Raw genomic sequence first — 21,457 nt, 5'->3', positions numbered from 1 at the left:
AAAAATGTTGTACACGAGAGTGGCGACACTCTTTGTTATTGTAGTTGTGGTGTTGGGCGCACGAAGAAAAATAGCAAAATTTATAAAAGAGCTTGCGTATTGAGGATTTCGCTGAAGAGCGCCAAAGAGAGAGTGTGTATGTGTGTGTGTTTTTTTTTGTTTTACGAAATCACGACAAGAATTTGGAATAGAAAGATGGAAATATGAAATAATGTGGAAGCTAAATGTATAGGCAAGTTTATGTACATATGTATGTATTTATGTATATAAATTACATATAATATCATTTATTATTTATTTTCAAATAATTTAGCAACATTTGTATGCTTTACGACGACACACATACATAGAAGATTAGTAATTCCTTTCGAAAGAACAAAGAAGTATTTTTTGAATGCGGATATGAATTACAGAAACTTTAAAGAACCCTGCTGGGAAATGTAGTACGTTTTCAGTCACCTCGTCGCTTCGATTTTGAGCACTTGATGTTTATATCAAATTAACTTTTGAATTTAAAGTCACTCTGAAATAAGTTGCTAAGTCCGAAATCCTTAAACTATTTTCGCTGAAGTTTTCAAGGGAGACATTTAAACTCGCTAGATGCCGCTGAAGCTTAGTTTCTACGAAAAATATGATTTATAATCTGTTTTCGTCACTATTCAAATTCTCATTGATAATATTCACTTTGTTATTTCGTAGCATAATTGCCATTAACAGTCGGAACAGATCATAAATCATTTAATTTTAGTCGTATTATAGATTTTGAACACCTATCTTATAATCGTAAGCGTTGTTAATAGTTAAATAATCAGTTTATCATGTGAAAATAAAGGAACTGCAAAGAAAACTGGAAGACTGTATAATTATACATTATTAATTATAATTCACTTTCTTTGACTGCCATTTCTATACCGTGAACCGGATATATTAAGTTTGTAACACCCAGAAGGAAACGTCGGAGACCCTATAAAGTATATATAAATCATCAGCCTAACGAACTGGCTTGATTTAGCCGTCTGTCTGTCTCTCAGCTATTGATATCTTTCTGAAATTTTGCACACGTGCTTTTCTCCTCAAGAAACTGTTTATTTGGTTGGAAACGCGGATATCGAATGATTGTAACATATAGCTGCCATATAAGCTGACCGATCAAAATCAGGCCCTTGTATAAAAAACTTTTTATTTGACAAGATATCTTCACGAAATGTGGCATAGTTTATTATTCAAGGCCGCGTTACAATCTCCTAACAAATTGGTCACATCGGAACACTATAGCATATAGCTGCCAAACAAACTGAGCAGATCAAGATAAATATATTTTTATACCCTTTTATTTTAAACAAAATGCACCGAAGTTAAACTTTTTTCATGTTTTGGACTAACATAACATCTTTCCGATTGCATTTCGGTGTAAAACCTTTAACTAACTTGCAATTTTTGAAAGAAAGTAAAATCAATATTTATATATATTTGATGAGAACACATAACATAACATTTTAAGTTCACCTCCGTCATTTGCTTTACTTTTCAGAAAAAAAATTCAAAAATATATAATCACCTTTATGCCTTGTTGTTTTGTCATCCCGAATAAAAAGATTTTGATTTACTCTAAATTTGTGAGTGAATATCCTTGACATCAGCACAAGTTTACCACTGTAGAGATAATATTCGCATAAAATATTCAAATATTATTTCATTTTGTACGACACTCATTTTAACCCCTACATTTATGAACTTGATATGCAACAAAACATTTTCTACTACTCCTGAAAGTCTTGCAGTCAGTTGTTCAAAAGCAACATATCCGCACACACACATACACACAAAAACACACTTTTATGCGCGTCTACGCATTTTTACAGCTGGTGGTTACTGCTCGCTTGTCTGGCCTGCCTCATGCGAAAAATGCTTACGCCAAAAAAAATTCAATCGTTGGCAGTGGGGCACTTCGTCATATCGACACACATGCTCACATATAAACATACACATACATATGTACGTGTAAATATTGTATCATTGTGTGTGTGTGTGCGTATGCGCCCCTACCATAGTGCTCTTGTTAGTCTTCTTTGTGACTCGGAAAATTCTCTACAACGTCATTATCAATTCACTTTACGAGCACATTTCGTAGCGTGTGGAGAGTTCTACAACGCACCCTTCCAAAGACGTCGGTATGTGTGAGTATGTGAGAAAACACGTAGCACAGAGTAATTTTTGTTGACAATATGTGATTGCCATACATCGCCAACTGAGCGTATGAAAAAGTGAATGGCGAATCACTAAAATCCTAAACTCTTTCAAAATCAAAGTAAAGACTTGTATTACACTTTTCGATTGATCGAGTTCAACGACTACACTAATAGTCGCCAATTCTCGGTTTGAGTTCTATTCCATGTTGAAATAATTAGCTGCGGAAGCAATAACAAAATTATTTTAGAAAATTCAATTCAAGAGTATATTAACACTTGATAACTTATTCTATCCTGCCGCTGTTTGATTTAACCCAGTTGTTTGTTTCTTTGACTACTTGAAACTTTACAAATATTAGTGCAAGTTACCTCAAAACAGACAAGAACCTCAACCCCCCGTACTATTAAGAATTTGCTATGTTTCTGATGTATGATAAATGTACTCGTATATATTCGTATATTGTTTAGGATCGTTAAAATGTTTAAACTGCTCACCATAGGTCGTTTTCAGGTGAAGTGAAGTACTAAGTAAGTATCAAATAGTCCAAAGGTAAAAATTGAAATATAAAATTATAGTAGGATGAAACACATTGAAAAACGAAGATAAAATAACAAAAATGAGGGAAAATAAAATTTACGAGCAATCTGAGGTCGGGAAGAGAAAGAAAGTATCGATAGTTCTTAAGGGTTAAAAACTGGTTTGTTCGATTTCCGGCAAAACTACGAGTAATACGGAAAAAAGTTTAATGGCAAAGTTTGTTGGTAATACAAAAGATCTAAAATTTTTGTGTTAACACTTTCGTCACATAACCTTAAAATCAATGTAAAAAATTAAATAACCAGTTTTTTGGTTTTTTATTTTTAATTTTTACAAAAACAAAAAACAAAAAGAAATTTCTTTCACGAAATTTTCTTCTACATTTGTGCAGATTAAGCTACTTGATGGGTGACTGCTCAAAGACAATTGACGCTACGGGCTAAAATCTCGGTAAGTTACTAATATTATAACAATTAATTCATTAAAATTAATAACGGTAAACATTTTTAATCTGATATCCCCCTGATTGGTACTTATTATAGTTTCAATTTCAACGTGTATTCATCAAGTATACATTTTTATTTAAATAGCGAATGTTTTGCATAAGTTCCGAAATCAAATTCGAAGAATGGCAACACTGTGAGAGAATGTGTTTTTTTTATTAATGTCAATTGCACATCTTCCTTTCATTGTGTTTTTTTCCAAGCCAGCTGACAGTTGCATTGCTTTATACCACATGTATATATGTATGCATGTGAATTGTGGATTCGGTATGTGGGGGTGGGTGGTGAAATTTTCGGGCGCTGAGAGCGCGCACACATATTTTGCTAGTCAACTAATTTTCGTAAATCTCTCACACGATTACGCTCATTCACTAGCTTATTTTGCGCCCGAACACTTTTCATGGCGATTGCTTTGTGCGAATGCATTGTTGTTGTCTTATAGTTGTTAGTGCTACTGTTAGCTCGTGCAGAAGCACAGTTGGCTTGCCATTCTATGTTGGCTATTACATTTTTGTTGTTTTCCAATTAAATGTTCTACATTGGTACGAGGAATATGATGCATTTCCGGATATTATTTTGGTAGCTTGTGCAAAGAAATTTTTTTTAAGTTTGCTTTTAATGACGATTTCATGCTACCATTGCGTACGGGCAAATTGTGCGGAAATTTAAAAATTTAGAAATATTTTCCTCAGATTTTGAATTTGTGACACTTTCCTGGCACATCCAAATATATATTGATTTGTTTTTTTTTTTTAAAACAATTTTATTGTGAACCACTGTTTTTAAAGGTTCTTACAATGCACTCAACAACACCGTATCTTCATAAATACTACACCAAAATAATTTATAGAGATTTTTCCTTTTCTTATTATTTGAAGTGCCCTTCCGTAGGGGTGCTCCAGTCGACCAGAATCGTTAGCTGCCTGTCCGTCTGTCTGTTCAACGACAACACTACTACGCTGAAGACGACAGCAATGACGACCATCACAACAACAAGGTTGCAATAGTGAGCTATTCGCTCGGCCTGGTGTTTGCCTGCCTGCAATTAACGACGTTGAAAACGCCAACGAGCACGTCTCCGACGACGACGACAACGAAGTTGTGAAAAATGTGTGCATGTGCCTTTACACTTGTGTGCATGTGTGTATAGATGGCAAAAGAAGAAAAAATTTTCGTACGATAAAAAGCACAATAATTTTTCCCCATTTAATTCATAACTTTTAACTAAGTTTACAGGTAGTTTTTGCATGGATTTTTATTGAACATTTATTTACCACTCTTTTGGCTTACTTTTCTTACACTATTTTCCGCACTATACACGAGCACTTTATGGCGATTTTCGTTTTAAGCATATTTCGATTTCGATTTTTATAAATTTTTTTTTAGACATTCTCTGAACATTTCGAGAAAAATTGTGCAAAATTTTGTAGAAAAACAAGACGATTTCCTCAAAGCTTTTCGCTACTTTTGGTGCATTTTGTACATTCTTTTCTATTTCCTTAGATATATGTATGTATATATATATATATTCTTTTCTCTTTTGCTACATTCACTATTGCATAGAGCACTGAGCCTTTAAATTCCTGCTTCTACTGATTTGCTTCCGTACACGGCGACCACGACGTATCCACTATTATGGCAGACATTATGGGGAACGTACGAATTGATACTGGGCCAAGCAGTTCTGGGTTGATTTATTTCAACACTCAGTTTATTCAGTTATTCTTGCATACACCTTTCGCTCTTTCATTCTATTCATCCTTGCTGCGTTGGGTGGCGCGTGAGTGAATTTGTGCTAGCCGACTGTTGGCGAGAGAGCCACTACCACTCGCTACACATTTACCCATGCTAGGCCGCCACTCCACTACGCTATTTTGCATGCTTTCCGAACCGAAATCGTTAAACTAATAAGTTCAATGTGGTAGGTAAATTGTACAATAAGTGAGAGAAAGAGAGAAATTTTCAAAAACAATACAAAAAAAATTAAATATAGCAAACTTGAGCGCCAGCGCAAAATCAAGTATGTGAGAGCCCAGTAAAAGGAGATGAGAGTAAATGAAAAACGTGTCGTACCAGCAGGCTCTTCTTCGTGAAACAGGTTAAAACTGGGAAACTTTATAATGGGGTGATTTTTCTGTTTCAGGCATTTTATTGTTGTTACTGTAATCAACACTGCGTACATAGTTTTAGATAAATACATATACCATATTTATGGTATATATGTATATTTGGTTAATGTAGGTAAAAATTAATATTTTTTTTATTTCCATACGCTTGTTGTGTTTCAGAAACTTTTGTGTAAGAAAAATTATTTATTGTGTAAATCAAAAGAAAGTGAAAAAGATCTATTGTGACCAGCTCCGCCAGTCCGAACAGTGGTTTCGCGTCCTGTAGGACAACAACACACTTACTAAGGTTCACTTATGGGCCACACCAAAAGCAAGGTCACTGCCGCAACAAAGATTGAGGTTGTTGTTTAAGGTGAAAGAAATGTGCATTAAAGTTGAAAATATACTATACTTATTAATGCTTTCTAAATTTAGAATCCCTTCTTCCAAAGCCACCCCTATAAGAATAATGCTGCATATGAACTAAGAAAATTTGTTTACAAATTGTTTGTTTTCAACACGAAAATAGAAAATATATTTGGATTCGTAAAAGTTTCTAGGAATAATCCACTATCCACTATTCTAGGAATAATCCACTAATCAGTTTTTGAGATATCGATCAGAAATTTTGCACACGTCCTTTTCTTTCCAAGAAGCTACTTTTCAGAATCGCCAAAATAGGACCATATAGCCGTCATACAAGCTGATCGAGGAAAAACAAGTCTATGTAGGGAAACCCTTTTTATTTTGCAAGATATATTCACGAAATTTGGCACATACATATGACTTTTTTATTTGACAAATTATCTTCACGAAATATGGCGTAGATGTTGAGATCTATATATCTATCTATATAGCATATCTACTATAGCATAAAGATTCCATACAAACAGACCGATCAAAATCAAGATAAAGATCTTGTATACCCTTATATGCTATAAGAAAAGAACTGGTTAAAGTGTTATAACTTTGGTGGAGCCGAATTAACTGTTTTTCTTGTTTCTATAAAAACTATGTAAATATTATATTTTCTCATTTTTTCTCTCAAATATGAACGATTTACAAAATTTGTGTAAAAAACTTAGTTCTAAAGAGCATTTGTTCTAAAAAAAAAAATATGATAGATTTTTATTTTTCCACATTCTAGTCTTGAGGCTTAAATTTCCTGTAATTTTTGAAGTGTCGTAAAAAACGGCAATTAATATTTTTAACATCCATTTTTTATTGATTATTGATTGATTGATGATTAACATTTCAAGAATACAGGAAAAACTCAAAAAATAAAAAAGAGAATTGGCACTTGACCATACCCACGATTTCAACCCTCCGAGCAATCCGAAGCAAAAAAAAAAAATTATTAATCTAGCATAATGTCGCAATGTCTGGTTTTACGAAAAAGTTGGAAAAGAAAATTCATAAAATCGGGGCTGCGTTAAAAAAAAAGTTGTGTACCACTTTTTTTCAATGATTCGAATTTAAAAAAAAACAGTAAAAATTTGGGGATGTGAATAGTTCCAAACATAGGCAAATCTATAAAGAAGACTCTCTAAAAATTTCAGATAAATAAGTCCTGTAGAACCTGAGAAATTTTGGTTATTGTTTTGAAACAGACAGTTTCGCGTATACCTATATCTCCGCGTATCTACATACTTGTATGTCTCCGAAAATAATTTGAATTTTGAAAAATCTTCTTGTATACATATTTTTGAGTAGCTATATTTTTAAATAAAAACAAAATGATTGTTTTTTATTTCTATATCTCCGAAAATAATTTGAGTTTTGAAAATCTTTTTGTAGGCAAAATCTTGAATAGTTAAATTTTGAATATTTCTAGAATAGAACACTCGCCTAATCTCATAAGCGACCTCTATTCGAGCATGTTATTCTACCTGTATTTGATTATGACAGTCCATTTATACCAGGTGCTTGTTCGATTCGGCACTCTCCAAAATTTGGCGATTTAAATACAGATAGTGTTGTATATCTAAGAAATTTATTAGGAGAGGTATGACTCAACAAAAATGTGGAAAACATCGTCTCTAAGCATAACAATTCTGCAATCACTTTACATACCAGGCCAAGCACGAACAGTTTTACGACACTAAAAGAATTTATTGGAATTATTTTTGAAAATTTCTATTGAAGTGCTATCCAGATTTGCAAATTTTTAATGAACCTTCCACCTTCCATCCGCTCTAAAAGTCTGGCCATAAATAACGAAATTTCAAAAATACTTGTCTAAAATATGGTGAATTATTTAATCTCACCACCAGAGTCCTTATGACACCTATTGCTTAATAAAGTTTGCTGTATCAAGTCAAAGTAGACATATTTTATTGATAACTGTAAAAATTGCTTAGCTGAAAAAAATTAGAAAAGATTAATTCATATGCCTGTATGTGTATATATACAATATATTTCGATGACAAATGAAAAGCAGCACAAATACATACTCATCACACAGATGATTCACCCTAATCTGTACGCATTGAGATACAAATAATTCATTTTCATGAGAGTTATGCGTTATGGGAGATCGAGAAAAGACACTAGGATACTACGGACGACAGTCGAACAAAACTCCATTAACATTTATGGTCATCGAATGAATGTCCCAGATTTCAAACATTTCTACAACCAACTTGAACGCTGGCGAATGCAAGGAGCAGTGAGCAGTGAGCAGTAAGTAGCAGCAGAAGCAGTACAAATGAAAGAGTAGTTTTTATTGGCAACTTGAGATGCGAGACGCAACAACATAGAAGTTATTTAAATACACACGCGTCAACACACACACACACACGCAGCTTAGAAGTTCGCACGTGAATTGCTGAGGCAGTGAGCAGTGTGCGCCTGGCCACACTGAAGAGCAAAATCAACAGAAGCAGCAACGATATCAACACCAACAACACTACTGCGTTTGTGCATTGCGTGATTTTTACTGCGTCGTAGTTGTTGTTGCTTCCAAAGTCTGTCGACCGAGTAAATGTAAACGTCATATGTGTCATATACACATTAATACTATATGGTACATGTGTATAAAAGGCACGAACGACCACTGAGCACGCCACTGCTAAGTCACATAATGCAGCAGAGGGGTGGCTGTCTACAGGCGCACACACACACGCCACAATGTGAGGCACTCGTTTGTGGAGGCCTGCGTAAATGCGTTACTAAGTGCGTAGCAATATTTCACACAAAGCTTCTGCAGCTCAGCTGTAGCCCCCGCAAAGCGCTTGAGACTATTAACACAGCTGCTGTCGGCCGTCTACGCTTCGGACATGTGGAACGGGCGAACATACATATATATTATATTGTTGTTGTTTTACTTAATGCATGTAAGTAATTGCATTGTTTTAAATTTATTTTATGCCACCGGAACAAGACAGACTAACACTCGCCTTGTGCGATCCGGTATTTGCATTTCCATTTCCATAAAACCTTAAGGGGCGAGCTTTGATTGGCATTATTGCAAAGAAGTCCCTTGACGTTTGCAGCCTAACAGCTTGCAACAGCGTTGCATTCTGTGCAGCATGGCGATTTCAAGAACATCAACTCACTCGCTTATAAGCTTGCTGGCTTTTGCCAAGAGTAAACTTATCTAACTGTTTATACTCATGCGCTCAAATTAACATATACTCGTAACTACTTGTAAGCAAATATTCTTTGTAAATGTTGGTTTCCGGTAAAAAAAAAAAACAACAACAAGTTGTGTTTGAATTGTTGGTAGTCAGTGATGGAAAAAGTATAATGGAGAAAAGTGCTAAAATTTTATTGTATATTAATTACTTATACAAATATACATACAAAGGTTTACCATAAATGAAGAAAAACAGAGTGGACAATATGTTGCCTAGACGAAAGTGAGGAATGTGTAACGATGAGGTAATAAAACTTTAGATGTTGCTGATATTTACACTTAAGAATTTTGTTGAATGAATATATAATATAATGTTTGTAAATTTTTTTTTATATATTTTTATTTTTTGTTAAGAGAAATTTGACAAAGGAAGATAAATTCCAATTTCCGTTACTAAAAATTTATACATTTTCCTCTCAAACCGTTTGGTAGCATTCATAAACTAATTTTTGCTGTGTGATACCAGAACTGAATGTGTAAGGTCTATTAAAAAGGAATTCATTATTTTTATATTAAAATGTAGGATTTACTTGACATTTTTAGAATGATCCGATTTAGATAAAATATACATCGTTTTGTTTGATAACTTGCTAAAAAACTGGGATAGTCAATTTTAACGAATTTTTCACCAACAAAATCATTCGCTATGGAAATGATTAGATAGTAATCACTTGGTATCGATTTGTGAGTATGACCATAGAGGAGCAGTTCATAGTCTATGATTTCCTGCCAATTAAATAAAATACATAGAAAAAGCGTCCTGACCATCAATCCTGGCTTGAGCACCGTTTGCGCCGTTTCATCGCGATTCGACCACCGCTTTTTTCGCTTGACGTTGTGGTAAGTGACCCACTTTTCATTAACAGTAACCATCCGCTGCAGAAATGGATATATTTTGTTGTGATTCGCAGATAAAAATTCGATGCATGAAATTTTTTTTGCGTTAACTTATGTGTTATCCTTCATCGAGCTTCTTTGTGTATGCAGCCTTATTTAAATGGATCCAGTTTGCATAATGTACAATACCGATACAATGCCTACATAGTGGTCGGACGATTTCTTTTATTTTTGACGAGTATAAATACACTATATAGGGTTTCCGACGTTTTCTTCTGGGTGTTACAAACTTCATGACAATATTAATATATCCTGCTCAGGGTATTGAAAGAACATACTTATTTCTTTAAATATTTTAAAAAAATAATTCATTAACGAAAAAATATAGATAATGATTTCTATGGAGAGATAGAATAATTTTTCGTTCGTTTCTTTTCCCTAAAATTCGAATAAAAATTTTAAGATGCAGGTCTATATTTATCATCTAAATACAATAAATTGCATTCAGTTGAATTAAATTGAGTTCAAAACATTTTCACAGCTTTCAACGCTGTTTCTAATTAACATTGTTGTACAAAAATCTTTTAATAACTTAAGAGAAATATCTAGATACACATGTATATACAAACATACACGCCCTTCTAAGTAACTGCTTCAATAACACAAAAATTCCCAAATTGATGTCAAAGATAGCCCAAACTAAAATTGCAACATCAATCTTTAATATTCAGCAATGTATGTGAATGTATATGTATGTGCATCTGCATGTGAGTGTGTGTGTTGGCATGATAATTTCCAAAATGGATGCTGCACCGTTTGTGGATGCAATGTCATTCTAAAGTTTGCTGCTCGCACAGGATATTACTCAATGGTCTTACAGTTAAAGTAGAGAGTCATACGCTCAGCGCTGTGTTCGGTGCTCGGTTGTTATGCCATCGAATTTAGGTCACACGACCCACACAACAACAAAAGTTGAGAAAACTGATGTCAACAATATAAATAAATATGTATGTGTAAGTGGATTTGTGTAAGCGCTTATGTACGAGAGCATGTAAGATACACTATAAAAGCGTAAACACACTCACACATACACACAGAAATTATGTGACAGCACATAACGGGCCGTGCCGCACGCTTCCGACAAAGTCTCCGTGATTTCTAAAGAAGTAGAGAATAAGCATTGAAATCCTGGAAAAGGAGACGAGGTTGAAGCTTAGATGGCTGTGTCGAGGCCGCAGTCGCAGCAACAACACACACGCTCACATATACTACATAGGTAGCGAAGCGAACTGAAACAAAGCCAAGCAGCATTGCAATTTCTGGCGCTCCTCACACATACACACACGCACATATACATGCATAGCGTGTCACACACTTGAATTCATGCGAAAGTACATAGTAAAATGCTTGTATTACAGTGTTAGTGGCAGCATGTGGCATTAAGCCGATGGCATGGTGCACTACATGGCACAGTGGATGTGGATATGGCTAAGTGCAGCCGATGCTGTTCGGCGCCTTGGCGAGACATTAACTTGACTAGACTCGAGTGCAACGTGAGCATGATTTGATTTGAATTTAACGCTGCTCCGTGCGTGTATGTGTGTGTGTTTGCATCAGAATGCTCTTGCATTTGCATTCAAAGGCAGGGGGTGTGGCTGGGTTGCCACTATTAATGTACATACATACATATAAAATATTAGTACAATGAGCGCGCGACAATGGTCGTGAATTTTGGACTATGACACGAGCTTTAACGACGTACACTTACACTAACACTATTTTCCTCGTGTGTGTGTGTGAGTAACTGCAATTGTATGGTCACATCCTTTGTCGTTTATCATTTAATCATACATATTTGTCATTCGCTTCTAACTACTTGTTCTCTACTAAGCGTTTTGTGGCGCTCAGCAGTTTTTATTGACTTTGCTTGGCGTTCAATGCTTTATCAAAGAGTAGAAGGCGATAGAAAATTCTTAGAATTGATGTCAGTATTTTCACTTTGATTTGCATAGGATTTGGAATGCTCACACAAGCATTATAGGTATACACATGCATATATGTATGTATCTAAGTGTGATGCATTCCAATAAATGATTCTGGTCTTAACAAAGGATAATACAACGTAAAAAAAAAAAGTTCACATAATAACTGTGAACACAGCTTTATACTAAGGTAAAATTACTTTTCGTTTAATTTACATTTAAGTAATCAAAATAGTCAGTCAGCTGATTTCATAGTATAGATAGACTTAGAGAGGAGCACATTAAAGGGGCTTTATGTTAAGTTGTAACGTGGATAAATAAAAAAAAAATGGTATTCGAAATTCGGTTATGTATGACATTGAAGTATGTAGATAATATCTACAGCTGATATCGACTGATTTTAAACCATTATATAGCTAAGGTGTGGTCATTTTCTGTGTTAAAGGCAATTCAGCATATAATTTAAATATTTTGCTGTCTACGATTCAGTTGTTCAAATAAGCTGGCAACATTTGCCTCTCTATCTTTGGTGGTGAGACCTTAGAGTACCGTCTATGCCATTCGTTTTCTATAAACTATTATAATTTATTTCAAGTTATATGTAATAAAAAATCAATAAAATTAAGCATTTATATATTGGATCACTGCTGGTGATTCGTTTTCAGAATTTTACGCAATCATTCTGACAAATCACAAATTTTTAGAAAAAATATTTCTAGTTTGAAAAAGTCAAGCATCCCACGTAAAAACAGGTTTCTGGTGAAAAATACGACCAACCTGATATCCTAAGCAACACTACCTGGTTAGAGAGAACGAGGGAACAACATACAGTCAAGGAAAGAAGTCCCCAGACACTCTTTGATTATGGCAAATTTGTTACGAAAACCAAAAAGTAATTTATTGCAATAACAAAAATGGCCAAAACATAAAAAATTTCCTTGAAATTTGTCTTCATACAGCTACCATAAAATTTGAAAAATTCCTTTAAAACTTTTTTTTTAACTAGTGTATTTGGGTGGGCCACCATCTTAGACATCAATCATTGCTTGTAGACGTCGGGGCATTGAAGTCACCAAATTTTCATTTACATCGGGAGACATTTCGGCCCAAGCTCGGGTAAGGGCAGTTTTTAGAGTTTCATGTCATATTTGCATATTTTCTTTTTTAGAACGTCTCAAATATATTCAACCCATTAATACGTGATGACTGATGAAGCCAGACTTGAACAATGTGGGTCGTGTGCTTTGGATCGTTGTCTTGCTGAAAATTCCAATGCCTTCCAAGATCCATATATGCCTTCAAATTGTGTTCCAATATGTTTTTATAGACATAGCAGTCCGTAGTACCCTCTATAAAAATCAAACGTCCAACTCCAGATGAAGCTATGGCACCCCAAACCATTACGCTGCCCCTCCATGTTTGACTGTAGGTATATTACTTGTACTTTTCACATCAAGCGCAGTATTTGGTTTTCTGCAAACACTAGTTCCAAAAATATTATGCTTACTTTTGTCGGTTAAAACAACTCGTTTCTAAAAATGCACACATTTTTGACAAATTTGCCAGATTTGCCAAAATCGCAAAATCAAAAGGTGTATGTAGACTTTTGCTCTTGACTAAATATATGTAATATAGTAGTAATCCTAGTAGATTTGTTAGCAACTGATTGCGGATTACAGAAAACAAATCCCAACATGATCCTAACAAACATAAGAACACATATATTGTATATAAAGGTACAATGCAAAATGCGACTAAACTCGCGCATTCTCCCAACATAAAAAGCAAAAAAGCCATAACTGAAATGTCTCGTAATAAATCCCTTGTTGTTATATAATGATGATGTTGTTTTATTATTCAATTAAACCGATGTCAACAAAATGTTTTAATTAATTCGTTTAAGCGCGATGAAAAGGAGACGACAAAAGAGCGAACGATACAGGCGACTGTGAAGGAGTGCAAAAGCAGCTAAGGCCAAAGGATAACGCTTGAGGGATACACGATAAAATGGAGAAAAATTAGTATGGGCGCTGCTACAGCAATAACAATGTATATAACTGTAAGTACAAGTAAGTAGTATCCTTTTAAGACTGAGTGCAACACAGGCGAGCCGCTGCTGCTGAATGGCTGCTGGCTGCCGAGTGTTGCGAGCAAAGCTCGGTATTATGCAATTTGCATGTGTGTATGTGAGTATGCTGATGGTTACATGTTGCGCTGCAGCTCCACAGCTGGACGAGAGTTTGCACGCGTGAGTGTGTGTGTAGGGGCGTTTGTATAGATGTGCCCTTGTCTGGTGCTTTGTGGTGCATTACACGTAATTGCGATAATGGGCGAGGAAAGTGTAATTGTGCCGTCGCAAATGCAATGAAATACGATTTGGCGGATGGAAAACACCGCAATAGAGTAGCGAATTGCCAGCGTAACGATGAGCTAAGTGCAAGTGCATAAATATGCGAGATAATAAAAATGTTAATGAGTGAGTGATAGAGCCACTACATACATATAAACTGTATCCATATGTATCAAATTATTTTTCAGTTTTCCTGAGCTACCGCAAATTTACTTTAGTATGTATATAAGTGTATATTTGCATTTGCAAGTACACCACAAAGTTTAATTACTGTCCTGGCAGCCGACAAGCGCTGGTGTGTGTATATCCATAAGCTTCCATGTACTTCACCGCTTTACATACCAATATGTACAGTTGTATGTTGGCATATACACATGCTCCAATTAAACTATTTACGTAACTAGCCCACATGACCTGACAACGGTGCATTTGGCACACACACACACACACACACAACAGAAACAAACAAACTTTAGATGTGAGTTTGAATTAAGCTATGCGCATATAGGCCGCCAGCGAGAGAGTGAGCTGAATATGCGAGTACAGTAGTGTGCCAGTAAGTAGTACTGTTGATGTTGTATAAAAAGAAATGAAAATTCAAAAAACTTGAATTATTTTTTTGGTTCAAATAGTTTCCTTCATTAAACTGAAAAATTTCCAGTGATATGAAAAAAAAAACTCGTTCTTAATACCGGAATATATACTCACCGCTCTAATTTTTTACCGTTATATTCATCTACACGCGTTGTGTTCCCCAGTAAAATTTTTACATTTTTTATAATCTCTTAAGGAAGACAACCTTAGGCAAATTTAAAAATGGAAATTAAGCAATTGTCAAATAATGGTACTAGGTATGCTATACATATATTCCATATTTGGATCTAACATTAAGGAAATAAATTACTTCTAAACATTTTAATGCTTACCGATTACGGCGTAATTTTTCGTATTTCCTGAGAAAATTTACCATAATAATGTATATACTCTTTATACCATCAGAAGCTAAAGATTTCAACAAACAAAAGGCCTACTCTGTTTTTTAAAAAATCATATTTTGACGTATGAATATTTGATTAAAACTTTGCGTTTGTTCGATTTTAAGTCGAAATGAGGTTTCCTCTTTGATATATTAAATTTAAACAATTACATGTGTTTACGTTCTAAGAAGGTAAGTTTACACCAAATTTCGTGAAAGAAATTATTTTTTGTACCAGATTAAAAGAAAAAACTCAAAAACTTGTATATTTGAATTTTTCACAAAAATTTTGAGTTTATGTGAAAAAGGTTTTAATACAAAAGTTGTCGATATTTTTATTACCTACAACTTTGTCATATAACATCTTTCTATAAAACTCGTAGTTTTGCCGGAAATCGAGATAAACCGTTTTTGATCCTTAAAAAATTCCTCTACGCCCCTCCCCTTCCCTTGTCCGAACTCAGATCTCTCTTAAATTATTTTTGCTTTAAATTTTTGTTATTTTTTTATCTTTTATTTGCAACGAGTTTCAGCCTATTATGAATTTCCCCCAATTTTTACCATTTTTAAAGGCTTCAACACTGGTCTATAAGTGTATAAAGAACTCGAAATAAATTTTTTAGAAACTGAAAAAAATTTCATTATGAAACATTTATTAGAATTCCAACGCCAAAGCAAATTTTTGAAACAAATATTGCTATTACAGAATTTCAAAACTTAAAAAAAAAATGAATTTGAGTTTGGTAACGTAATAGGGGTTAAACTAATAATGGTTTTGAAGAATGAGCTGTCCAAAAAAGCTAATGTTGCTGGTGCTAGATTTAGTTGAAAAAAATCTAAATTATACTGCTTCATACATACGTACATATAATTTAAATTAAATAAATTAAAAATCGTAATATTTTGGGTGATTGAATTCATATTCACTTACAATATTTTCGCCATCAGTGTAAAAACTCAAATCTCTAAGGATATAATAGTCATGTGTTAGTGTATTTCATGTGTGTGTATATACATATGTATGAATGTGTGGATAGCATGTGAGTTTTAATTGAAGTAAGATTACATCAAATCAATAACAGCCGCCACCATCAGCACTAATGCGAGTAAAATTGATGGTGAACCAGTTTTGACTGAAAACCATTCACACATATATACATACAATATACATATATACAATACAATATATCTTTATTAGCGTGTAATACTTAACCTATGGGAAATATCAATTATTCAGAAAAAACTAGTAAATTTAAGTTAATGTTCTGATAACCTAAGATCTATATATTTGAAGACGACATTATAATGAGATACATTCGATTCTTGATTATGAAAAAAATATAGAGAAACAAGAAAAAACCGCACAATTAATACCCTTCACAAATACAAAAAATTCCATATTTAAAAATAAATATTTTTATAATATAGATATGCATACATATGGATAAGTGAGTGGCTACCAACACCTCTTCGCTTCATTTTAATATTTTTAGGACCAAATTGTACGAAATTTGACATAAAGCAAAATAATCTAATTTATTGCAGCAAGTACTTAAAATTTTTCTGCAGACATGTCATTTTACATTTCGGTAGCACAATAAAATATGGCATTTGCAATTGATTAACCCATATGTGTGTGCACATGTGTGCATGTGTGTGTTGTGGATTCACTCGAAAACTGACATGGCACACGTTTTCGCTAAACTATGCTAAAGCAAAGTGAATGGGATTGGATTTTCGTGTTTTCCTAAGCACACACGCCGCACACACTCACACAGACACAACCGCCTGAATAGACTCATCATATTTGAAATTACAAATTGCTGCCCCAATGTGCTTGTAACCGCAGCAACAGCGACAGCGACAACAGTTACACAGCAGCCAAGTTTTATGTGATTTTATTCGCGCAAAATGGCTTATCAATTCCGCTTTGCTTGCGTCCGCCACTGCTGCGCCCAAAATGCCGCACACAATAAAGCTTCGGAGGAGCACAAAGCAAAAGTAACATTCGATGACGTCGACGAGTGTGAGTGCACATGTGTATGTGTGTGTGTGCATTTGCGGTCGACCACTTGTAAAAAGAAATTCTCGAAATAGCGGCGCGCACAAAACCCACAAATGAAATGAAAAAATTCGAATTATGTACAAAATAACCACTCATTTTGAAATAATTTTTCGATTTTAATTTGTATTTTAATTTTTTTTATTATTTTTATATTTTTTCTTTACAGTATTTTCTATTTTCTTAGTTTTCCGCGCTGCCGAAGCAACTTGGCGCTTCTGGTGGGTCCTAAATAATATTTAGATATAAGTGTATGTGTGTGCTCCACGGCATGTCAGCCGAGCGAAAGAATAGGCAGCAGAAGCCAAATGGCAATAAAAATGAGCCACTTGATCAAATAGAATGAAACAATTTTTACTTTTAGTGTAAACAAGTCGACATTTTGTAAACGTTTGTCGGTGTGTGTATGTTTCTATAAAGGTATGTGCGTTTGTGCGCAGGTACACATGTTTGCTTGCATCATGCTTGTTGTACGGCATTGTGATTTTTGTGAATTGCTTAGCTGTTGCCCGATGCCATCACCGATCACCGTTGCCAACGCGCTTGCTGGTTGGTGGCATTGTCGCCTCTGTTTGCCTTACATACAGCATTGACTTGTTGTTGGTTTTGTTGGATTTTAGCATTTGGCCACACGCCAAAAGTAATGCTAAACGAAGTAAACGTATCGCACAATCGCAACAATATTTCCCCGGGCCGAGAGCGCTGAGACGGAACGCTCCTCATATCAATAGCAGCCGCAAGCCCAGCAACAACTACTTAAATTAATATAATATACAATATTATACAAATCGAGTAACATTTAGTAATCCAAGTAGTATGTATCCATCAGCGGGCAGCGGCAATCTGACCAGGCGTAAATGGGTGAGTGGTGAGTGAATAAGTAGTGTGTGCGCAAATTGTTAACATACTGCAAATTAAGCGGCGGAAGAGCCCCTGTAGGGCATGGAGAGCATTTCACACTTTAAATCATTTTTGAGCAAAAAGTGGCATCTATGATTTTAAAAAGTGGGCATGGTCCCGACCTCTAATAAGTTTAATGTATATATAACCAAATTCGTTCAGGGCAAATATTTTTGGCATCCCTACCCATTTTGTGAAAATGGGTGAATTCGGATTATAACCCCGCCCACTCCGCATATAACGGTTTGGTTAAAAACGACTAAAAGTGCGATAAACCTATAACTAAATGTACCCGAGATGGTAGAAAAGAGCTCAAAAGAAGCTGGTTGCAAAACTGAACAATGGGCACATTTAAATGGAAACTTATATCTCGGGACTTATTCTACCGATTTAAACTTAATTAGGTAGGTAATATTATGCTGACATTCTTATGTACATTACACCATTTTAAATTCCGTCTAACTCTTTCACTTTCCAGTATACCGAATATGTGGACGGCCGTTCCAATTGCGTCAAACATTTGTTTATTTAAATTCGAAACAAATTTTCCCTGGCCTTTATCTTTGCAAATTGCAAGAGTATAAAATGTTCGGTTACACCCGAACTAAGCCCTTCCTTACTTGTTTCTTAATTTTTAATAGTTTGGGGTAAAAAATTTAATTTTTAATTTTTAAAACCGGTTTTGGGACTAGAATTACAATAGATTGTGAAAATTATGTTTAATAAAGATTTTTGGGATTACAAAATAAAAATAAATAATACAATACAATAATAATTTTAATATTAATTCAATTATTTTTATACATAATTAGCAAACCTGCATATATGGTAGTAGTACTCCTTAAAACTATTTTTTTTATTAAAAGCTTTCTTAAACGTCTTTAGTTTCTCATAGGTATTGAGTGGTTTCTCAACTTAAGCCATTAAAGAATTTTAATGTTTAAACAATTGGCAACTCCAAAGCAATAATTTTTTATAACTGTAGCATTTTTTAAGCCATTTATAGCCATATTGTATTATTTTATTGAATCAAAAAACTTACACATGTGGCAACATTCCTCAAAAAATATGTATTTCTAACGGTTTTTCTTCTTTCAGCCAAGTATTACATATTTATGTTAGAAGACATAAAATTTAAAACAATTCAGCCGTCACTGGGTAGCTCTCAATACTTTGTGATCGTTACGAATTTTTGCTGCGTAATCCATTTTCGTTACAGTGAATGATTTTGCTAACGAGATCATCAGGTTATATTCAATTCTTCTTTTCTACATACCATACAACTCCCGCTGATTATATACTGTTTCAATAGCCAAACAGCTAATACGGAAGAAGTCATAAGCTCACTAAACCGAAGGAATACAATAATCTGTTTGAGAAGTTCCGCTATATTTCATATATTGATCATTCTGCTTTCCTCATTTTTCAAAGTTTCAAAGCTAGCCAGAAGAACTTTAAGGAACTCCTTACTAGATCAAAACGTTTTTTGAACACCCATTCCCTCGAAAATACAAAGATGACTAGAAGAACTAGGGAACTAGTGTCAGCCTCTTTCAAACAAGCGATATGTTTAATTTCCCTACAAGGATGTAAGCTCACAAGCGAGTAGCGCCAAAGCATAAGCGAAAAGTGAATATCTCATATAGTGAAATTGGAAGCAGGTTAGCGTAAAAATAGCTACGCAAAATGTGAAAACGCACAAAATAAAAAAGCCGTTAGGACAATAGCCAAATGAAAATGGGTGAAAAATGCGCTAAAATTGCGAAATTGTTGGGTAAATGAGAGAAACTAACACAATTATACGGGGGAAAGAAATTGAATCAAATCAATCAAAATAATAGAGCGATTTGAGTGATGTTCACCTAAGGCAACCTTTGCGAATACATAAGGAAACACACATATATTCACATACGAGTGCATAGACGAAGGCACACTCGATAATGATCACTGAAATTGTCAGGTAACTTAGTCAGCGTACTAGTCGCCACGAGATGGATTTGCGACACAGGTGAGCGTGACAGCTAATCAAAGCATTCTGTTGTTGCCTAGTAAGAGAATGTCATCAGATGGTCACGCTACAAACGCCAGACACAGTGATGGTCATAAAAGTGCTGCACTTGTTGCGGTTGTGTGCATAAATTCATAATAAACAAATTATGAATCATACAGTTGTTGCAAATATTTATTTGTCTTAACTAATTGCCTAGAAAATAAGAAACTTACTCACTACTTCGTGCACAGGTGCGTATGATGAACATTGCAAGTACTTGTACGTGTACTCAATGTTGCGGTGGTGATGTCCGAATGAGATATAAGCGTCGAGCAGAGTTATTGCTCGTAAAGAACGTCTTTAGTTCGCTAATTTGACCCTGGATTGTTTAGGCCAGACCCGTCTTCAAAAAAAAGGGAACAAAATTTCGGATTTAGTTCGCCTATAACACAGCTCTACAAGCACAAACTTTTGTTGCCCTGGATATCTTAGCACACTTTGTTGCTTTCTAGTGTTCAGATTACAACCTTGTTCATAAAAATATTGAGCACATTCTTTTATGATAATTGCATATCAAATAGTTTCATATTTTTTGGCTTTAAAATAATACAAATTCAGTTTTTCAGTCATGATTAGAGTTCTTCGCACCGTTTTCGCGCCCTCCTTACCAAAAATATGTGAAAAATTATGCGCCAAGTTTTAAGGTTTTATTAAAAATCAAACGTGGAGATATCTAGAATTACATTCTATAAAATTTGCTCTTTTATCCAATGAAAATCTCGCTTTCGGTTTAAAAAGTAATTCGCATGGACTACGCAAAAACAATGATGCTGCCAAATACACATTAATCGGGACAGTCTACCAATGACAGTGAATAAGAGGGTGAGCATCTATACCAAAGTTATTATCTCAAAATAAACTCAGTGATTTAATCCGTGAACAAGTTAGGAATAATTAAACAATTAGTCAAAACGTTGGACATGGAAGGATATTGTTTTAGTGACATTTGTAGCAAATTTTCGAACTAAATATGAAAAAGCTGAAAGGTGGAATATTTGATGTGGAAATTACTGAAAGATCCAGATTTTATCAAAGTTATAACTGTTCCATAATTTTAAGCTAAAGGTTTTGTGCTGATAGTTGAAAATTTCATAGACAACCACTAAGCACCAAATATGCTGACAAACTGGAGCTATTTCTAAGAGCGAATTTGAGTATCAAGTTAAACTAGCTCCGTAATAATATGGATAAATGTTGGGATAATTTTGGAAATTATAGCAAGGAACAGGGAGAGCGATGCAACTAGGATATAAAGTGATGACAGAAGGGTATCAATGTCGATGGCATCGTCACATGATGGCAGATTACTGCTAATTCTTAAAAAA

General features: G+C 34.5%; 1 protein-coding gene across 15 annotated transcripts in view; it reads right to left on the bottom strand.

The window, feature by feature from the left end:
- enc (R3H domain containing protein encore) overlaps window positions 1-21,457 on the bottom strand; it is a 62,779-nt gene that overhangs the window by 29,639 nt on the left and 11,683 nt on the right. For 2 of the 15 annotated variants that reach the window (XM_036372405.2, XM_036372409.2), the window contains exon 1: window positions 4,521-4,891. The exons of 9 other annotated variants lie outside the window; for them this stretch is intronic. The gene's annotated coding sequence lies outside the window, so the exon portion shown is untranslated. Of the gene's footprint in view, window positions 1-1,558; window positions 1,654-4,504; window positions 4,892-21,457 lie in introns of those variants that run through there. 4 more of the 15 variants (XM_070112125.1, XM_036372406.2, XM_036372407.2 and 1 more) reach the window with 4 other exon arrangements.

Source organism: Bactrocera oleae, chromosome 6 (genome assembly GCF_042242935.1).
Source record: "Bactrocera oleae isolate idBacOlea1 chromosome 6, idBacOlea1, whole genome shotgun sequence".
Taxonomy (NCBI): domain Eukaryota; kingdom Metazoa; phylum Arthropoda; class Insecta; order Diptera; family Tephritidae; genus Bactrocera; species Bactrocera oleae.
Note: the sequence above shows the minus strand (reverse complement) of the source record. Positions and strands in the feature narration are given on the sequence as shown.